Source organism: Narcine bancroftii, chromosome 14, assembly GCF_036971445.1.
Source record: "Narcine bancroftii isolate sNarBan1 chromosome 14, sNarBan1.hap1, whole genome shotgun sequence".
Classification (NCBI taxonomy): Eukaryota; Metazoa; Chordata; class Chondrichthyes; order Torpediniformes; family Narcinidae; genus Narcine; species Narcine bancroftii.
Genome location: NC_091482.1, coordinates 63,928,910 through 63,950,079, shown reverse-complemented (window position 1 = coordinate 63,950,079; position 21,170 = coordinate 63,928,910).

Sequence of the window (21,170 nt, the reverse complement as noted above, 5' to 3'; positions counted from 1 at the left end):
GTCTAGAAAAATACTGGAGAGAGGTTTTCCATAAATTATCAAAAATTTTTGATATAGATTTAAAACCAGATCCTTTGGTGGCTCTCTTTGGTCCAACAGGAGGGAATGATCCTTCTTTCTCTTTGGTTCAGAGTCATGCCATTTCTTTTATCTCTCTTTTGGCGAGACGTGCAATTTTACTGAAATGGAAGGATGCTTCCCCACCTACTCCTGATCAGTGGTTGCGTGACATCATGTCCTGTTTGAGCATGGAAAAGAGTCATTATTCAATTAATAATTCATTTATGACCCACTATCTTACTTTATAATTTTATTCCAATGCAATTCAATTGTTTGACTTGCATCTTTTCCATGTTCCTCATATTAATTTTTTTACCATAATTTTTCTTTTAATGGCAGTCATATATTGCATCTGGCAACTCGGTTTGGTGAAGGGTTTGAGTTTTTCTCCTCGACTATTTTCTCTTTTCTTTTTTTATATTAGTAGAGTTTTTTTCCCAAAAAAGTATATATTTTGAATATGAATTAAGGATATGATTTATAATTTATGTAGTTAGTGATATACGGAATATCTCATTTAGTCTATCTCAATGACCGTATTATTTTATTTATTTTGTTTGCCTAAGTTCTCTATTAAAATCAATAAAAATATTTTAAAAAGAAAGAATGTTAAATATTGTTTGGAGAATCTGGCTAGTTCAAAATTTCCCAACCAAAATTCCTATTAGTACTTATTTCAGTAATTGTTCCTCAATTAGACTAAACCCCAAAAGCAAGTAGATTGATTAATCAATGCTGTTACAATTGCCATGGAGCCAGAAATCGCAAGTTAATCGAGTTGAGATGGCCCTTGTGACATTTCCTCCTTATTTTGTAATCTTTAGATCATTGCCCAAAAGCAAAATGTCAGAAGTTGATGCAATAATTGTATTTTGTTCTGTCAATATTCATGTAAAGAAAAACACTAGCATGTCAAGTAACATTTGCCTCCAAGGGAATGAGGCCTATGTTTAAATTCCTTTCAACGCCTATGAATTATGGAAATAGTATCCTTCTTCTACACCTTGTATGTGGGAAAATATGCATACACATCAAGTGAGATGCCAAAGATGTGAAGTGATAATCATAGAGGGTATGACTAGTTATCAAATGGACAGTCTAGGAGAGGGGAGAGAATTCAGATCAATTTATACAGTGAGAGAATGGCCCAACTTGCTTGGACAATAGATAACACTCTGGCTTAGACTCTGATGTTCTTAATCTCCACTTTCCTAAATTCACGCCAGGAACACTGTATTTCAGACCATAGACAGCAATGTATCGGCTGTTGCCCTGTTGCAAATTCATCATTAGACTGTATGTGCATAGCTGTGAGCATAAATTAGGAGGTAGTGAGTCCTGCAAATGGCCTCTTTAATAAAAAGATTGCCCATGAATTTTGGCACAGCAGATCTGGACAATGATTTTAATACAGTTTAATTCAAAAAGCCTTATAGGAGTAGACAGTGGAAAATTTGAAGTATTTCTGAACAGTGGTAGGGCGGATGGGGGACACTAGCAGAGACTTATGCAGAACTTTGTGCATTTCTTATAGGTCATTCTGGGCAATTTAATTCCTAATTGTAATATAACATCTGACAGTAATAATACATTGAAATTTGAGAGTAGTAGCAGGTCTCGCGTTTGATCCCCAGGGCTGCTCAACTATTTAATATGACCGTGACTGATCATCCATTTTAATACCCTGTTCCTGTCTTCAATGCCCCACATTGCCTTCAGTTATAAAAAAAATTCCAGAGATTTGCTGTCCATTGAGAAGATCCTTTTCTTGATCTCGAGTCCTAGCAGCATACCGCTATTCAGATATTCTGTTCATATCTGAATCTGAAAAGAAGTGCTAGAAGTACATTAGGATGGATAAATTACCAGTGCCCCTCGAGACTTAGCACAGAATGCTAAGGTAGGCAAGGAATAGGTTTCCAGGACCCTGATGGAGGTTTTACATCTATTAGCTAGAGGATATGTTATCCCTTGTTCAAAAAGAGCAGTAGTGAAGCAAAAGGATGGAGAGAAAAAATTCTGGAGCTTATAACTTGGGCAGCTGAAGGTTGTTAGACTGTTGAAGCAACAATGGAAACTTGGAATAATCAAGGAGTTGAATTAGGGAGAGCAAAGATTTCAGAGGTTCCATGACTGGAAAGGGATCAGAGAGATCTCAAAGATATTGGAACCATGACCAAGATTTCTGAAATGAAGGGATTTCTTAAGTAGGAGGCAGTGTAAGGTCAGTTGGCTTGATAAATGACCTAAACTTACCCAAGCAACAGTTGCCACTCTCTGGTGCCAATCACTGTGCATGCAAAAGACTTTGGGAGGTTTCCCAAGAAGTGTTACAATAAGTCAAGTCCTTTCTGACTAGAACACACAAATAAGGCTCACAGCAATGAAACCACTATGTGCTTCAGTGGAGAAGTACATGGCATGTAATATAGTCTTATCGGTATTAAAATTTCATAGACATCAAAAATCTATTTACAATCTTGGCACCAAAGATTTACTGGCATTGAAACATTGCTGGTTTAAAAAAAAATGTAATCGAAAGGCCAAAATATTTAACCAATTTTCTAATGTTTAGAAGTCTCCACTAAAATGGGTTAAAACATCAAAATTTATCTAACATCATAGCAGATGCCATGCCATAAATTACTTGTCAAAGCCCAATCAGAAAGAAAGCCATTTATGCAGGACTGATCCTTTTGGAAAAACATCCCAAAGGTCTCACAGAAGTGTAAGAAAAAAAATTGCTTGGATAAAGGAGATCATACACTCATTGTTTTATCACTTGGCTTGATACATAGCCGTCCTTGACCCTGGTTGACACTGGGATTGCGAACATGGCTTTCATGACATCGTAATGCTGATGTAAAATGTAAACAAATTTTTAGGGAAGATAAATGTAAGACGCAGGTTCCACATTCCTTCTCTGTGATAGAGTCAGCCTTTTGAGATTGATCCTGAAAAAATTGGAATTCATTCCCCATGACCAATCAACATGGAAAATAATTATCTGAGATGGAACTTTCAACCACAAAGCCCTCCGTAATGTTTGGGACAAAGACACTCTTTCCCCTTTATTTGCCCCTGTGCTCTACAGTTTTAAATTTGTAATCAAACAATTTACATGTGATTAAAGTACATATTCTAGATTTTACTCAAGGTTATTTCTGTACATTTTTCTATAAAGTCCCTTTATTTCAGAGGACCATAATATTTGGGACATAGCAATTAAGATAGTCATCTTTAGTACTTTGTTGCATATCCCTTGACTGCTTTAAGTCTGATTCATAGACATCACCAGGTCCTGAGTATCTTCTCCGGTGATGTTCTGCAGGCCTCCACTGCAGCCACCGTAAGCTCCTGCTTGTTTCAGACGCTTGTAGTCTTAAGTTTTCTCTTCAACCTATGGACCACATGCTTAATTGGATTTAAATCAGGTGATTGACTTGGCCATTCAGGAATTTTCCAGTTTTTAGGTTTGAAAAACTCCTTTGTTGCTTTAGCAGTAAGTTTGGGATCATTGCTGTAGGAAGTGGTGCCCATCCAATGAGTTTGGAGGCATTTGCTCAAGCCTGAGCAAATGAGATGTTTCTATAAACCTCAGAATTTATTTTGTTTCTGTCATCAGCAATAAAGATAAGTGCGCCAGTGCCTGTGGCATGCCCAGGCCAAAATACTCCCAACACCATGTTTCACAAATAAGGTGGTATGCTTTGGATCTTGGGCAGTTCCTCTTTGCCTCCACACTTTTCTCTTGCCATCACTCTGATACAGGTTAATCTGGGTCTCAGCTGTCCATAAACCCCCGAAGCCTCTACAGGGACCAATAAAAATCGAGGGAGATCTTAATCCAGAATTCTGCAGCCTCTTTTAAATACTTCTTGGCAAACTGTAATCTGACCATCTGTTTCTATGACAAACTAGTGGCTTGCATCTTGCAGTGTAGCCTCTATAAGTCTTCTGACAACAGTAGTCATTTGACACATCTACACCAGTCTCCTGAAGAATGTTTCTGATCTGTCCAACAGGTGTTTGGGGATTTTTCTTCATTGTGATGAGAATTCTTTTGTCATCAGCAGGGAAGGTCTTCCTTGGCCGACCAGTCCCTTTGCAATTACAGAGTTCATCAGTATGCCTAATGATGTTCCAAACAGTTGATTTTGGTCATCCTAATGTTTGGGCGTTGTCTCTTATTGTTTTATTCTTGCTTTTCTGCCTCCTAATGGCTTCTTTGACTTTAATTGGCACAACTCTGGTCCTCGTGTTGAAAAATGGCAACTACAGACTCCAAAGGTGATCCAAAGCTTAGAAGCCAGCCGAGCTCTCTGAAACCTGCATTAATTAAGCAATTAAACATACCTGAGTAATCACAAACACCTGTGAAGCCAAATGTCTCAAACTTTATGGTACGCTGAAACGGGTGCAGTGCTCACCTAAAATGGCGAGTCCTGGCCTTGGTGGACGCCATGTTGAACTTGGCATTGTATAATTGACAGCTAACGGTAAAATGAGGGAGGAGGACGAGAGTACCAGTTGTCGTTCTTTGACTTGAAAATTTTTAATTTTATCTGGCACCATTTCTCTTAAATTTTTTTTCAACCGTCTATAAGTGATCAAGCCTTCTCTTTTTAGAAAGTTAAAGGAATCGTTTCTTTTTCAGATTTGTTTATAGATGGTAGTTTAAGATCTTTTGAATAATTATCTAATAAATATAATATACCTCAGTCACATTTTTATATACTTTTAAATTAGAAAATTTCCGAATACTTTACTGTCTAACTTTCCAACATCGTACCGACTGGATTTAGTTGATACTTTTTTCATTTGAAACCTTCTCATCAGGGTTTAATAGGCAAGTTATTAAGATCACAATCAAATTCTAATGAGAAAATTAAAAGGGCCTGGGAAGAGGAACTTCAGTACCATCTTCCAGAGGAATTATGGGAGAGGTTTTTTGGATTGGTTAATACCTCTTCAAAATGCATTCGTCATTCTTTAATTCATTTTGAAGTGGTACATCAGGTTCATATGTTGAAAGACAAATTGGCCTGTATTTTTCTAACGTTAATCATATTTGTGATAGACGTAAATCAGAAGTGGCTTCTCTAACTCATATGTTTCGGTCATGCCCTATGTTGGAGAGGTATTGGATAGATATTTTTAAGACTTTGTCAGCTATACTGTTGGACGAGTTCCCATTTCTACACGTTGGGTTGTAGCCTTTTCTACATTGTTGGCTAGAAGAGTGATCTTATTTAAATGGAAAAATTCTAATCCACCAACTTTGACTCAGTGGCTCTCTCAAATTATGTCATGTTTAAGTTTAGAGAAAGTTAGGAGTCGTACATTTGATATTTCTGTTAAATTTGAAGAGATTTGGCGACCTTTTATAAATTACTTTCACATGACTTAGTAGAATTATTTTCCCTTCTGGACTATATTTTATTTCTTTTCTCTTTGTTGGTGAAGACCAGACAATTAATTTTTATTAATAAATTCTCAGGATAGTCTGCCCAATCTCTCTTTTTAGATTAGTTGGAGTTTTATATAATAAAAAAATGTTCTTTTTTTTGAAGATTTCAGTTTGAGGAGATAAGAGCATATTTTTTAATCGAGTAATGCAGATATGTCATATCATATGATGTAATAGAGTGATTGTTTTCCTTTTTGATTATGTCCTATTCTCCTCGTGTATTATTTACCTATAATATGATTAATAAAAAGATTGAAAAAGAAAAGAGTGCACCGATTGTGGAAGAAGCAAGTTGCTTGTATGTCCAGAATAGTGCTCAGCAGGAGTGGGAGGGGGGCTGGAGCGGAGCGGGGTGGTGGTGGGGGGAGGGCAGGCAGAGCAGTCCATGGAGCAACTTCATGAGGTGCTGGATCAGCTCTCTGATGAGCACTGGTCGCACTGCACCCCTGCTCGGGAACAAGGGGACAATGTTGAAAATGTGCTATAATTTCTACATGGTCAAACCAAAATGTGTAGAAAAAACCTTGAATAAAATCTGGAAAGTGCACATTTAAATTGTTTGATTTAAAACTGTGGAGCACAAGGGCAAATAAAGGAACAATGTGTCTTTGTCCCATACATTATGTATATGGGGGCAGGTGAAAGTCATGGGATCATGGAGAACTACATCACAGAAGAAGGTCATTTCATCGGAAAGGCTTAATCTCCCTTTACAGCCTGAAAAAGTCCGGGGGATATGGCTCTTCAAATATGTATCGATGTACTGTTTAAATGTGATGAGAGCTTCTATTTTGTTCCACCTTTTCCAGAATAAAAGCATAACTAGGAGTAGGCTATCTTTTAGCCTGATTTACCATTCAATAAGATAATTTATCTCTGTTCTATTTTCTTTAATTATCCTAAAATATACAGAAATCTATCGACCTTTATTTTGAGCAAACTAAGTACTTCCCTCAGATAGAGAATTATAAAGATTCACAACCTTCTGAGTGATGATTTTTTTCTCTCTCATCTCAGTTCTGCCCCTTATTCTGGGAATAATCCCCTGTTCCGAATCCCTCAGCCATGGAAACATCCTCCCATGCATTCACCCTGTCGAACCCTGTAAGAATTTTGTAATTTTAAATGAGATCATCTTTTATTTTTCTACCAGTGGTTCTCAGCCTTTTTCTTTCCACTCACATACCACTTTAAATATTCCCTATGCCATCAGTGCTCTGTGATTAGTAAGGGATTGCTTAAGGTGGTATGTGAGTGGGAAGGGAAGGTTGAGAATCACTGCTCTGGACCAAATTGTTACTGAAAAATTTTGCTTGAGAAAAATTGTCCTTGGCCCATTTCCTTTGGAGTTATGAAACAGTGCACATAACAAGTCAATTAAGTACGAATAAAACAGTAGTTTTCGAACTTCTTCTTTCCACCTGCATACCACCTTAAGCAATCCCTTACTAATCACAGAGCACCCATGGCATAGGGGATAATTGAGGTGGTATGTGAGTGGAAAGAAAAAGGTTGAGAACCACTGTTCTAAACTGCTCAGTCTCTCCTCATGTAGTAATCTTGCTTTCCAGAAACATTTTTGGTAAATGTTCTTTGCAACCCCTCTGTGGCAAGTATACTTTAGGTAACAATATAAAATGGTGCACAGTATTCCAGATGTGGATTCACCAACAACTTATATTACTACAGTCAGACATATTTATCCTTGTACTGTACTCAAATCCACCTGCAAGAAATGTCATTATATAATTGGTCTATCAATAAACTCAATTGGGGATTTATTGAAGGACTCTTATTTTGCACTTTATTGTATGTTTTTTTTCCTCTCTGCATTGCGCAGTCAATTGTTTACATGTGTATATTGTGTACAGTTTTTGTTTTGCAGTATCACTAAGTGGTAATTCTTCCTTGACCACAGGAGAAAAGAATCTCAGGGTTGTATGTGATGTCATGTATGTAATTTGACAATAGATCTGAATATTCGCTTGTAATGACTTTGTACAACTGCACATGGGTGCTTTTGACTTGCTTACATCAGCAAACTTAGAAATTCAGCTTAAATAGAAACATTTGAACCTATTTGTCTTTTGTTTAAATAGTTTGTGAGTTACTGGCTTCCTTGAGGTGACCCATTATTCTCAGCCTGTCAACCGGAGAAATGCTTTTCCACTCTTTCTTTTCCATCTGATAACTGATTCCCAATCTATTCTAGTGTACCACTCCCAACTCTTTACTCTAACCATGCTGACCAGCCTGTGGGGTGTTATCGAAAGACTTTAAAAAAAAAAGTGTGCCCCCTTCCTTCTCATACTAGTCATATCCACAGAGAACTCGAATAACTTGCTTAAACTTCAGTTTGCCTTTCATAATCTGCCAGTTATATTATTTTTTTTCCAGGCATCCTGTTGCTCTGACCTTCATCTTTGATTCCAGCAGTTTCCCAACAGAGTTTGGTATGACATCAGAAACCCTGCCAAATTTCTACAGATGTGTGGTGGAAAGTGTGCTGACTGGCTGCATCACAGCCTGGTATGGGGACACCAATACCCCTGAGTGTAAAGGTAGTGGACACAGCCCACAGGCAAAACCGTCCCTACCATTGAGAACATCGACTGGGAACGCAGCCATCGGAGAGCAGCGACAATCATCAAGGATCCACACCACCCAGCACATACTCTATTCTCGCTGCTACTATCAGGAAAGAGGTATCGGTGCCACAAGACTCGCACCAGCAGGTTCAGGAACAGCTGCTCCCCCTCCGCCATCAGACTCCTCAACGACAAACTCACTCAGGGACTCATTTAAGGACTTTTACTTTTGATTTTTTTCTCACTGAATTACACAGTCAGTCTGTTTACATTTCTTTATTTGTTTACATGTGTAAGTTGAGTCATTTTTTTGCACCGCCAATAAGTGGTAATTCTGCCTCACCTGTGGGGGAAAAAAGAATCTCAGGGTTGTATGTGAGGTCATGTGTGTACTCTCTCAATACATCTGAAATCTAATGTCAGGCTTACAAGCTAACAGTTTCCTCTTTTCTTTATTCCCCCCCTCCCCCTCTTTTCTTTATCCCCCCCCTCCCCCTCTTTTCTTTATCCCCCCCCTCTTTCTCTTTCTTGAATAATATTACTCTAAGAAACCTTTTCCTTATTTCCCCTCAAACTTGGTAGTTCTTTTAAATCTGTGATTTTTCATCCATTGGCGGATTCTTTCTGTTTACTTTAATTAGGATTCACGCAATATAAGATGTTTATCCAGCATTTTCTGTTTATGCCTTTTTAACTGCCTTCTTGCTTCATTCTTGTAGTTTGAATAAAAGCTTTCACGACTGGAAGGAGCAAACGCTTTTATTAGCTCATAACTAAGGGTAGGGTTCTGGGTTTAAGCGGGAAACCGGGGTCAGATTGGGGCGGGGCCAGCCATCAGCGCAGCCTACCAGTGAATCCTAGTTCACTGCAGTTCTGTCACCTTTAAGGATCTTTAACATGAACAGCATGGTCCCCCTTTTACCCACTTATTCCCTTATGATACCTTCCAAATGTATTTCCTCAGACCATCCTTTTTATTTTCAATAGACCAAATATTTCCCCCTCACTGTCAGACACATAGACCAATGAATGTTTCGGGCTTGATCCGTACATAGATGAAGGGGCTCAAGCTCAAAACATTGGTTTTGTATCTTCATCTTTGCTCCATCAAGTACACTGACCTGCTGAGTTTCTCCAGCTTCGTGTTTTGACTTTTTATAATCATTGTGAAGTTTTGAGCATTGCTGGCAAAGCCAACCTTTATCGTCCACTCCTCATTGCCTTCAGGAGGTCGCGGTGAGCTGCCTCCTTGAATTGCTGCAGTCCTAGTAAAGCTGCCATAGTGCTTTTGGGGAGAGGCTCCAAAGTAGAGACCTAATGACGATGAAGGACTGGATTATGTGTGACTTAAGGGAAGTCTGCAGGTTACCGTATTCTCATGCACTCTTGTGCGTGGCAGTTCTGTTTGGGCCATTGCTTGTTGCTAAATGTTCCTTATGGCTTTTTGTTTTATTCCTTCTTGCTCACTTTTGAAACTGCTGGCACCTTCAAGGACACTTTCACTTCCCTGCAGTACTTCCAATGTCTTCCTTCTCCAGCCAGCTGTGAAAATGGTTGTGGGTAATTTGACCACACATTTAAATCACAGGCAACGTCACCTCACCACCAGGCCTATGCAAAAATAGACCTACGCAAGTGCACACTTGCACAGGAAAACACAAAATGCGCAGAAATGCAATACATGCCCGCATGCATTAACACACAGATAGCTCACACAAACACAAAATGCACACACATGAAAACATGGTACTTGAGCACAAAAATGTCATACACACAAATCACACACGTGCAAGTACATTTGAAATAATCACAGAGAAACATATATATATATATATATTTATATATTTATATATATATACACACACACTTCCTGCAGGAATCGCTGGTTATTGATCAACAGCCAGAACATTGACCAATGTTTCACCTCCCGAGCTCAAGGACGCTGAGACCAATTATAAATTTTATCTCAGGTTGTAGCCATGTAGAGCAGACATGCATCTGATTAATGGCTGCTTTGCAAATGCTGATCTGCTAATTGGTTGTTTAAATAGGTCAGATGAACACCTCATTACCTCCCAGCTGCTAGAGTCACAAGGTCTGTAAACGTTCACCCATCTGCTCCACACTATCCTATTACTGTGGAGACTTCAAAATACATTAGTTTGGGAGATATAATCATGCTTTGCATAAGGCAATTATTTATTGATGATTGATTGGCTTGTAAGTTTGGAATGTGGGCCACTGTTTTCCTTTATCTGTCTTCCTAAAATGTAGCTCCTGCTTTCATGGAAATTATAATCCAAGATTCTGCCATTAGGATATGGAAACATATTCTAGCAAATGAAAAAAAGACTCAATCACCTTTCCCATGATCCAAATTTGAAATAGTGCCCTTTCAAAAGTGCAGGACACTTTTCCCAAGCATCTATTCAAATGTAAAAGTCGTTATTTAAAATTGTGGAAAGCTGTAAAGGGTAAGGTACCGTATCTCCTTCAATAAAATACCATTATCATTCCTGGTGAAAGTCGGGCTTTAAGGAAAGGAATGTTTACTGCATTTAGAGTCTAATAACGTGGCTGTGCCACTGAACTTAATGACAATCAGATGCTTGCATGGGAGCTGGAGTTGCCCTCATTAAAAGCACATGAGCAGCTTAACCCTTTCACCAGCTATTACCCTACAGACCCAAGCTGAGTGTCTGGCAAAAAAAAATTCACATTAAAGGTTGTCTAAGTTGTTAATGGAGGTGTCTGGCTAGGCTGAAGAAGATGACAAGATTAGTTTCAAATACATGTTGAATTTGATCATCGGTTTCCTAACTAGACCCTTGAGTCGAAGATGACTTCTACTTTTGGCTCAGGAGTAGAAATGAAGATTGAAAATGTTTTGCTGCTTCTTCTTCAGACTCCATTCATGTGTGAAATGCAGTTTCAATGGTAAGGTGTGATTTTGCAGTGAAGACTGAAAAGAGGGTTGGAGTGTTGAAATCACCTCACTCAATCCCTGTCTGCACTGAGATCTGACGTGAGCAGCTTGGTATGATCGTGACTTGCACTTTGATCAGGTTGCTTTTTATCAACTACAGTTTCGCATTTAACACCATCATCCCCTCAAAGCTCATCAGAAAATTCCAAGACCTGGGACTCAACACCCCACTTTGTAATTTCCTCACCTCCAGACCACAATTATTGAGGAGTGGCAAGAACATCTCCTTCACAATCTCCATCAGTACTGGAGCACCACAGGGCTGTGCTCTTAGCCCCCTGCTCTACGCACTTTACACCTCTGATTGTGTGTTTCTGTACGACAATAACACCATCTACAAATTTGCCGATGATACCGCGGTAGTGGGTGTATAAAGGATGGGATGAGTCAGCCTACAGGATGGAGATTGAAACCTTGCACTCAATGTCACTAAAATAAAGGAGCTGATTGTTGACTTCAGGAAAGGAAAGCCAGACGTATACAATCCAGTGATCATTGGGGGATCAGAGATGGAGAGGGTGAGCAAATTTAAGTTCTTGAGAATCTCAGAGGATCCTGGGCCCAAGACATCAATGGCATTGTAAAGAAAGCACAACAGCATCTCTACTTCCTCAGGAGTTTGCCGAGGTTTGGTATGACCCTGGAATATTTCTACAGATGTATGCCGGAAAGTGTGCTGACCAGCTGCATCACGGTCTGGTACGGGGTCACCAATACCCCTGAGATTAAAGCCTTGTGAAAGGTAGTGGACACAGCCCAGGACATCACAGGCAAAACCCTCCTTGCAATCGAGAATATCTACAGGGAATGCTGCCATCGGAGAGCAGCAGCAATCATCAAGGATCCACAACACCCAGCACATGCTCTGTTCTTGCTGCTGCCATCAGGAAAGAGGTGTAGGCGCCACAGGTCTCACACCACCAGATTCAGGAACAGCTCCAACATCAGACTCCTCAACAACAAACTCATTGCCTTTTACCATGCTGTAGCAGTATATAAATCAGGGACTCATTTAATTTTATATTTTTAAAAATTTAGACACGCAGCATGGTAACAGACCATTTCAGCCCAGGAGTCTGTGTCACCCAATTTACACCCAGTTAACCTATACCCTTGGTATGATTTAAAAGCTGAATGGAAACATGAACCCTTGAGGAAAACCCCGGGGCGAACATACAAACTCCTTATAGACAGCGTGGGTTTGAACCCCAGTCCCGATCACTAGCACAGTTGAGGCGTTGCACTAACCGCTACGCCAACCATGCTGCCTGACTCTTAAGGACTCTTACTTGTGCACTTTATTGATTTTAAAAATTCTCTCTCTATTGGATAATCAGTTTGTTTACATTCATTATCTGTTTGCAGTTCTTTATTTATTTACATGAATACGCTGTGTACGTTTGTTTTGCACTACCAATAGTTGGTAATTCTGTCTTGTCCACAGGAAAAAGAATCTCAGGGTGGTATGTGATATCATGTATGTACACTGAAAATAAATCCAAATCTGATCTTTAATTTAGACTAAACCCTAATCGATGACAGGTGATGTTGGATGTCCTGACTATTAATTTCAGGTCTCTCTATTTTCATTTTCCACGAAGCTAAAAGACGTTCAAAGTCAATATAACCCTCCTTTGTGGAAGTGTCAAGTCAGGAAGGAATCATACTTGGCAGTGGTATCTTCTGAAATATTTACTTTTACAATACTTTGGTGTTCAAGACATTCCAAAGCTGTTAACAACATGTGATACATTTTTAAAAGATGTCTCTGTTGTAATTTCAAAACAAGACGACCAATTCATGCACAGGAGGTTCCCACAAACAAAATGAGAACAATGATATTTTTTGCCACTATGGTTTTGGGGATTAATGTTGGAAAATGCTCTTTGAAGAACTTGCGTCCTTTAGATGAGATGCTCCCCATCTTAGGCAGAGGTAACAATTAAAAGGAGTCATTTTGAAGAGGAGGGAAATTTTCACAGTGTTGTAGTCAATATCTAATTGTTTTTAGATAACGTATTTCAGATTCCAACATCTGCACTCACTTGTAGGTTTGCAGATCACTTAAAAAAAAAGGACGGGCCATTGTCAAATTCTGACGAGCTTTTGAACTAAAATATGATCTTTCTCTTTTGATTGAAGCTTTGAGAACACCCACCATTTGAGGAGACGACAATGGCAGCGAACCAATGAGGTGCTCTGGGCTGAAGAAAACACAGGTGGTGGGCTGTTGGCGACTTGAGGTGAGGAACCCATGCAGGCTGTGGGCTGCCCAAGGTTGGAGCTAGAATATATGTTAGAGGGGGGCATTAGTGTCTTAGACGGAAGCTTGTTCAGCAGGGTGGGGGTGGTGGGGGGTGCTAGCCAGGACCTACCTGTCAACACCAGGGGAGGGGGTGCTAGCCGGGATCTACCTGTTGATGGGGAGATGGGGGGTGCTACCTGTTGATGGAGGGGGTCCTACTTGTTGACTGGGGGGGGGGGGGAAGTGCTATTGGATGCCAGGACCTACCTATCATCAAAACCATCTGCCCCTCCGATGTGGTACACAAGGGCTTCCTTTTATTGTGTTAAATGACATGAGACGCTACTGATGTTTGACGCATGCTAGTGATGTGGCCGGGGTTGGGCGGAGAGTTGCTAACGTCCGGCAACCTAGATGCTAGTGACCTGGGAGGGAGTGAGAGCAGGTCTGACGGCCATGGATGACCGCGACCATATGGGGGGGGCACAGCACCTCATTTGGGGGGGCAATGTCCGTGGATGCCCCCCCCCCAACGTGCCAACCCTGGGGCTGCCGATGATCTGCAGTCAAATGTCAAATCACAAAAATCTGTAGACACTGGATGAAGTAAAAACAAAAGGCTGAAGAACCTCAGCAGGTCAAACAGGGTCCTTTTTGTAGCAAAGGTTAAAAATGACTCCCACCAGGCCGTGGACTGCTCGAGACTGGCTAAAGGGGTACCATGAATCGGAATGAGGATGCGAGAGAGTGGGAGGGGATACCGTGCTGGAGGCTCCCTGATCATGTCGGAGGTTTGAATCTGGAACTCGGGTTGCCAATGGATTGGACTGAAGTCTGTGCGGCTGCAGAGGCTGTGGGAGGGCTGGAGGCGAATCCACGGACCTCTGATTCTGAGGGGATCCTCCTTTGCTTCTCTTTCTCTGAAGAATAATGGCAAAGCTGCTGTAAAGGCAGTATTGCCACTGGTGCTGACCCACAGAGTGGGGAGAGAAGTCTCAGCACTTCCTTGTGGGGTCCAACTGCCCAATCCAACTTCCATCATCCCTGAACAGCCTTTAAAAGGGCCATTAAAGAAGCTGACAGTGGTTTATTTGAAAATCCTGTGGCTGTGGGGTCTGGGCCCAAGATGGCGGCGCCTATGATTGGCAGTGGCCACGACGGGTTGCAGGCTCTGGGGAAGTGGGGGACTGGCCCAGGACACCAGAAAATGGGGAGACCGCCCCACATTTGAGAAGGAGAAGCAGAAGAGATGACTCACGGGATGGTGACCTTGGTGGCTAATGAACCTACAGGCGGTGGGCCGCTGGTGGATCAAGGCAAGGAATCCATGCAGGCTGTGGGCTGCTGGCAACTGCGGTCAAAGGACTTACACCAGGCTGCAGATTGCTGGAGTCTGGTTGAAGAGGTACTGGGTAACAGAACTGGGATGTGAGAGGGGGGTTGGAGGCTTCCTGTTTGTGTCAGAGGAATCCATCTGGAGCTCAGGTTCATGATAGTTTGGCTGTGGAGGCTGCAAGAGTGCTGGAGGCCATTCCATGGATATTCAGTAACTCGAGGGGGGGGGGGGGGGGTTGGGGGGGCTCTACTTCTTTTTCTCTGGCTGTCAGAGAAATTTCTGATGATAGTGGATCTTTGTCTGCCTTATGGTAGACTAAAGGAAATTTTGTGTAATATCACATTTCATTTTATTACATGACAATAAAATAATCTTGAAATAATCATTAACTGTAAGGGGTGCCAGGCAATTTCTGCTGATGACTAATTTTTGTCTGCCTTACAGCAGATGAAATGCAATTTCTTGTAATATTACCTTGGTTTTATTATTTGACTGTAAAAGAACCTTGAATTTTAAGATTTTACTTCATGTTTTGAGCATCTGCGATTTTTTGGGATTTTCATTGTCAAATTGCTATTCATAAGATCTTGTAGAGTGCAGATCAGCCACCTCATTTCTTATTTTACAAGGCTGACTACACTTCAAATGCATCATTTACTCATTAAAGGGCTGTCGGTGAGCAACACTTAGCTCACAATTTTCATGAGGTGTCCAGTTTATTTGGAATGAAAGCCAAGAGACTCACTTCAGTGGAATGAATTGTGAAGGCAGTGTAAGCAAGTTGGAAGTGGTAATATATTGTGACTAGTACCAATGACAGTTGGATAACTTTGCATCTGAAAAAGTGGATTGGATAATGGGTAAGAAATTAATTGCTTAATCTTGCATCAGTTCCATAATTCTCTTTCACTAACCACATTCTCCACGTCATTATCTTCTTGGGTGGTCCATTCTTCTGTTACTATACTCCACATGAAGCAGTTAAATATCTATTGCTTTTTCACTTTCTCAGTTTTTTTGTGAAATGGTCTGTGGATCTTGAAGCTAATTCTATTATTGTAGTCCAGTTTAATGTTGGTTAATTGGATCAGCTGGTAGCATTCTAGTCTAAGTAGTGGGTCCATGTCAAGTAACAAAACTTGGGCTGACAGATTCAATAATGCTGACCTCGGAAAAAGTACGTGAAGGTGTTATTCAGGGGCTATGGAAATTCAAACCTTTATTTGGATCGCTCTGTGAGATTGCATTTCTTTTTACGTCTTTGCCAGCCTTCTTGGGTGGGGTAAAAGATCCATGGGAACTAAACGAGGAAAAGCCGAAGAGTTTTTCTTAATGTGTTGAGCAGTATTTATCCATGAAATTGTCGCAAAAATTGAATTATCCAGTTATGACCGTATTTCTCTGGATGAGATTGTGATCTATTGCTATTTTCTGACAAACAATTCCCTTAAAGAGCATCACTGGCTGTAATGTGCTCTCACTAACTGGTATTGCACAAATGGATTCATGCTTGATGCTGTCAGTTGAAATGTCGCCTAGGTAGGCGAGTGCCATGGCCAGCAGTGCTGAGACTTCACTGTGCCTCATCAGCCCAGAAAAGACACAGCTGTCTGGCAATCTGTGAATGAAATGCACCAACAAAAAACAGACGCAGATCAAATAAAGACAGGAGGCCGCAGAGCTATAGAGATGTCAGCACAAAAGAAAAGGATGAATTGGGGAGGAATTCATCCTTAGCCACTTACATTAAACCTTTGTGTTAAACATCCCTTGTCTGAGGCTTTGATGGGGAAGTTGGGGCTGGTGCGAGGTGAGTGGAGGGCAGCATGTTCGGGGAAGGGGTGGGGTTGAGGCTAAGGTTAGGGTGAGAGTGGTGAACTTTGAGTGTAAGTCATGAGGTATTTCCTCATTTTTTGGAGGTACCCTTGATCTTATCTGCAGAATTTTCTGCACAGATGAAGCAATAAAGGTAACCTCATTTAATATATTTAATACAAATCAAAAGATTTTGAATAGTAGATGAATGAATGGTTGTGGGGTAAAACACAAAAGCCTGCAGACACTGTGGTTGGTTGAAGTTAACACAATGCTGGAGAAACTCAGCAGGTCAAACAGTGTATAGCAAAGTTAAAGATACATTATCAATGTTTCGGGCTTAAGCCCTTCATCAAGGTATGGACGAAATGTATATAGGCATATGAACAAAATGATAGTGGGGAAGGGGGTGGGGGAGATGGAGGAGCACAGTCCTAAAGGCAGGAGGTAATGGGTGGATAAGGGAGGGAGGGGATGCCAGCAAGCAGGGGGAGGAGGGATGGCTCTGTGAATGTAGAGGAAAGGGGGGTGGAGAGCTGAGGGAAAGAAGACAAGGGGAATGGAAAGAGAAGGGGAGTAGACTAGCAGAAACCAGAGAAGTTCATGTTAATGTTGGAGAGTGCCCAGTTGGAAAATTGTGTTACTTCTTCAATTTACGGATGGTCTTGGTTAGATAGCACACGAGGCCATGGACAGACATGTCAGCATAGGAATGGGGCGCAAAATTGAAATGGTTGGCCAGTGGGAGTCAGTGTCTAATCTCTCCGATGCAGAGAAGGCCACAACGGCTTCATTTGAAAGGTCTGTTTGGGCCCACAAATAGTGGTGAGGGAAGAGGTGTGGCAATTCCTGCGGCCACAAGGGAGGGTGCCAAGGGAGCGAGTAATGGGAGTGGATGAGGGATTCACAGAGGGAGTGGTCCCTACTGAAAGTGGAGAGGAGAGGGGAAGATGTGTCTGGCGGTGGGATTGTGTTGTATTTAATGCAGATAGATTTTTGAATAGTAGATGAATTAAGGGTTATAGGGAATGGGCAGGTGTGGAGAAAAAGTTATGTTCTTGATTCTTTAATCTTCAGGATGTCCACATTGCCAAAAATGTTCAGTATCCATCATTGTCCAGAAATGTTCAGCATTGTGCAGGTCAAATGTTCCTCAGATCTGTGCACTCTCTGATTAAAGCAGATTATAGTTGAGTGGATGTACAAAAGGAGAGTAGTGGAAAATTCCATGGTTTCTTGAAGATGGAGTTCTATTGCCTCCATCAGTGTGGGGGTAATGAACAATACACATAATGTTGGTGAGAAAACTTTATTATAATCTTCTGCAGGCTATACAAACTGATAAACTAAAGGTGGTAATCCATGTCAGGGAGAGAGACCATTGGACAAAGCCTGAAGAGTAGCACGTGCTTGAGGAACAAGAGGTAAAGAGGGTACAATCCTACTCAGCACCCACAGCCTCATCTCCCAGATGAGAGGAAAAGGCAGGGAGAACACATGTGAATCCCTGAATTTCAAATGTTTATAACTCTCTCAGAAATTCCTCCTCATCTACTCTTTAAGTGGGTGCTCCTTTATTCTTGATGTCCTCTCTCAGGCAAATGATCTTCAGGTTTACAAGTAAGAAGATGTGAAAATTGAATTCCCAATAAGAAACCAAGTGAGTTTCTCCATGGTTAACCCTCAACTCAAAGCTGTCAACAATAATCCATCAAATGTCCTCGCATCGTACTATGCCATTTTACCTGGACAAATTATGATAGACGCTAGAATAAATTCCTGGTTCATTTGCATTAATGACCTGCTTCAACATATTTGTATTTCCTGATGACTGGTTTCTCACTTAAGGAAGGTATATAGATTTTCTTGAGGGGAGTTCTTCTCCAGAGACCACCTTAGGACATGATTAGCGCAGCATCTTAACAACGGCAGCAATCAGGCTCCGGGTTCGAATCTCGCGCTGTCTGTAAGGTGTGACGGGTTATACAGGTATTATATTTTATATTATATGTTTTTAAAAGAGATAGATTGTGGGGGTCACCAGAAATAGAATAACACTTCACATCTCATTTAAAATGCAAGAGTTTTGCTGAAAGTGAGACATTGAGGCACCAAGAGCCTTTGCAAAGACAATAAAAACTATTTTGGAAATGCTTTGCTCAGGAACTTCAAAAGCTGGTGCAAATTAAACAGTCCACACTCAGAGGCTGAAAAGATCTTTCAGAGACTGGGCCTGGAGTCCTGCAGGAAAGTCATGTGGTTTTGCAAGCAGAGAGAGAGAATTGGCCAAACAGGCTTTCGCTAAGAAAGAGAGAGAGAGAGAGAGAGAGAGAGAGAGAATGAATTCAGTTGGGGTTCTGCAGTGGGTGTTGAGACTAGAATATGGCAAGCTGGCAAACTTGTTTAAAACCTCATTTTGAAGATGGGTTGTGAGTTATGAGTTCAGTCTGTTGAAAATCCATGAGGTCCTTACAAGACAAAATGGCTTGGTAGAGTGTTTCACCTGAAATAAGGGAAACAAGAGGAACTCGGTGGTGGCCTGGAAGAAGAGGTTATAATTTGGTAAATCCTGATAGGGCAAGTTTCTTCAGCAAGACACTGAAGTGACTGATGGAAGTAAATCAGTTTGTGTGTGTCCGACAAGCAACAAATCTCTCTGAAACCAACAAGAACCTTCCTGAGCGGTAACCATTTAACTTTAAGCACCAAAGTTTGGTGAAAATTCATAAATGTTGAATTATGTGCACAGTATAAGAATTGCCTTGATACCGGTGAACTTGGAGGAGTGAGAAGTGAGATTGGACTGTGAATCAAAGAACTTTCCTGAACAAATACACATTACATACACTTGCGCTTAGAATTAGAAGGGGATTAAGTTTATAGTAATAAAGTTTATGTTTAAAGAAAATTAAAAGTAACTTTTGTTTAAGTAACCATTTGTCTTGGTGAATTTCTATTGCTGATGGGTTTTGGGGTTCTCTGGGCCCCTAACAAAGGACTTTATATGTTCTCCCCGAGTCTGAGTGGGTTTTCCCTGGGGGATCCATTTTCCTCCCACCGTTTGAAAAGTTCTGGGAGTTGTAGGTTAATTGGGTAGCACCGACTCTTGGCCAAAATGGCCTGTTACTGTGCTGTATGTCTAAATTGAACATTGTTCCATTGTGGGAGGAGACACTAATCACCTCCTGCCAGCCTCTTCTTTTGGTGAGCCTGATAGGTCTCCTGCTTTCTTGAAGCACAGGACCTCCCCCACTCCCCCCACCACCACCCCCATCCCCACACCCGAATGAATATGAGAGCTGTCTCTCTTTCCATTACAGCATCTTTCTCCTCCTCAGGAGCTACAAAGTGCGTCATTTCTACTTAACTTCCAAAAGGACTGTGCCTTTAAGAAATCACATTTTTCTGACTTCCCTACAGTAAGTTTTTGGGAGATGTGCAAAATTGAATGAAATCCCACTTTAATGTTTGTTTCTGGCATTAACCATCCAAACTATTTTGAAGTGGAATAGGCCAATTTTGTATCTTCTTGTAGGTGACCTAATTGGACATTAACCTGAAATGGGACCTCCTTCAATTAACTAATAATTATTGCTCAGTCAATAATTATTTTGACATGCCTATTTTAGCATTTATTGACCAGTCTGGATTAATTTCTATGGCCTGCATTGATCACACTTCTTTTCTTTGGGGTGTCATTATTGGAACAGTGTGCAGGATTCCAAAGTCATCGGGATCGGGGTTCGAATCACGCGCTTTCTGTAAGGAATTTATATGTTCTCCCTGAGTCTGTGTGGGTTTTCGCTGGGGGCTCCGGTTTCCAGTTTCATTCAATTTAATGGTGCTGAATATATTTAGCAGAAAATCTGACTTCACCTGGTTTGTGATCTGCCCAAATCAAATATTGTGTCAGGAGGGATTCCCAAGATAAGGGGTTGCCAACATTAGTTGATCGTATACCGGGAACATCCATCACGTGAATTCACATCCAGCTTGAATCAACTCACCTCCTACCTTCTTATTATTGGTCCAATCATCTTTCCAAAGCCAGTTGGAATGCAGACGCACATCATCTCCCAACTGGATTCACCATGATTGTCAATGAGCTGTTCATCTCCTGCAACCTTATAACCAAAAAAAAGTGAAAGTTTCCAAAGAATGTGAAAACAACACAGTTTTTGTTTAACGCCCCTGTGATTTTGCTTCTGGCAATGTTCAAGGCTTTAATCTTCATTTCTTGGAAACTCCAAGATAATCCTGGAGTGCTGGCAACCCACAACCAGAGTTGTGCCAATTTTTCCATTAGCCTCTACATCATAGAAAATGATGCAGTTTATTGACAGCTTATATATGCCAAAGTAAAAGGAATTTGCACATTTTATTAAAGTGATGGGCAAATCCCAAACTATCAAACACTCATTAATTTGTAATTGTTTTATTTATTTTTTTGCCACTTATATGCTACTGATAGGACCTGCATTTATTTTTCCAACCCTAATATCCCCTGATTTTAGTGGTTAGGATGTTTCACAAGGCAGATAATAATCTATTTGCCAGCTCCATGCCATGTGCTATTAGAGAAGGACTAAATTAGCACATATATGTACATCATACTTAATAAAAATGGCCCGTTTTATGCTAGGCATCTCTGTAGATCCAAATGCATTCAT